The sequence below is a fragment of the Mus pahari genome, chromosome 14 (assembly GCF_900095145.1).
Source record: "Mus pahari chromosome 14, PAHARI_EIJ_v1.1, whole genome shotgun sequence".
Lineage (NCBI taxonomy): Eukaryota > Metazoa > Chordata > Mammalia > Rodentia > Muridae > Mus > Mus pahari.
In genome coordinates this window covers 40,477,256-40,478,688 of record NC_034603.1, presented here as the reverse complement: position 1 = coordinate 40,478,688, position 1,433 = coordinate 40,477,256, and the positions used below count along the sequence as shown (strand labels likewise).

General features: G+C 39.0%; 1 protein-coding gene across 3 annotated transcripts in view; it reads right to left on the bottom strand.

The window, feature by feature from the left end:
• The window catches only part of Ube2g1 (ubiquitin conjugating enzyme E2 G1), a 75,568-nt gene that overhangs the window by 8,389 nt on the left and 65,746 nt on the right, over positions 1–1,433 (bottom strand). Inside the window, exon 5 of one of the 3 annotated variants that reach the window (XR_002381020.2) lies at positions 1,156–1,403. The exons of the other annotated variants lie outside the window; for them this stretch is intronic. The gene's annotated coding sequence lies outside the window, so the exon portion shown is untranslated. The remainder of the gene's footprint in view (positions 1–1,155; positions 1,404–1,433) is intronic. 3 annotated transcript variants of the gene reach the window in all.

Below are 1,433 nucleotides of genomic sequence, written 5' to 3'. Positions count from 1 at the left end.
CCTGGTCTACAGAGTGAGTTCCAGGATAGCCAGGGCTACACAGAGAAACCCTGTCTCGAAAAACCAAAAAAAAAAAGAAAAAAAAAGCATACTGAGCCAGGTGTGGTGGCGCACGCCTTTAATCCCAGCACTTGGGAGGCAAAGGCAGGTGAATTTCTGAGTTTGAGGCCAGCCCAGTCTACAGAGTTCCAGGACAGCCAAGGCTACAAAGAGAAACCCTGTCTCAAAAAAAAAACAAAGAAAGCATACTGAGCAAGCTATGAGGAACAAGTCAGTGAGCAATCTTCCCATGACCTCTGCTTCTATTCCTGCTTCCAAGTTCCCTACCTTGAATTCCTGTACTGACTTCCCTCAGTGATGGATTGTGACCTTAAGAGTTGTTAGAATGAATTACACCTTTCTATCCCAAGTTGTGTTTTGATCAAAGTGCATTATCACAGCAATAGAAACCCTAATTAAGAACTCAACAAGTTGGTTATTTTATCACAGCAACAAAAAAGCTAACTAGAACAGGGTTGACCTTAGGGCTTCCTGAACTCTAGGCAAGTACTCTAACAAGTGGGCTCATTACTAGCTTTCAGCTCTTTATTTGTTTAAACTGGAAGGGGTGGGGGACGGTGGTGGTGGCACGGGAAGGGGGGGCTCACCATACATAATATTCAGCATAAGAGGGTCCAAGATACTTCAGTTCCCATTTAAAAAGGTAAATGAAGATAAATAAAAAAGGGTGAAATGAAGAACCAACTGACATCTTCATTACCAGAAATTTTACCATCAATACAGGCTCAGTGATAGGATACCCTTTTTCAGGAAGTGCCAAGGCACTAGGTTTAATTGCCAGCAGCATTTAAAAAAGAAAAAAAAAAAAGTTAAAAACCTTTCATTACTACCAGTGAAAATTAGGAGACTATTAACATGAAACTATTTAATACAGAACATCGACTTAAAAACACGTGAGTGCTCCAAAAGATTTAAAAAAAAAAAAGTCGTTATATTATAGCTCTGAAAAGCAGCAAACTACAGTATATGGAACTGGAAGAATAAAATGGAGCCAATATATACAAATCAAATAGCAAAATCAAATGATCTACAAAAATTAGCATAGCATTTGAGCAAAAAAGATAAAAGAGTTGCACAGTTTTAAAATGAACTTACCCTGAAATAAGTGAAGTTACTAGCTATTGAATAAACATCACTCAAAAGCAGTTTCTTGGCTTTTTCTTACACAGCGGGCAACTTTCCTTTTAAATTCTCCATTTCTGTCTTCCCTCCATTCTTTCTTACTGCAGCATCTACATTTGCAGGTGAGTCTCCATTAGGATCTGCCAGCATAGAAATGACACTAATCATGATGGTTTCCACAGTATGGATAGGTAACCAGCGTTCCTCTGGCTTCTCATAACCATATTTATCCTCCCCAGGCTCATGAAGAA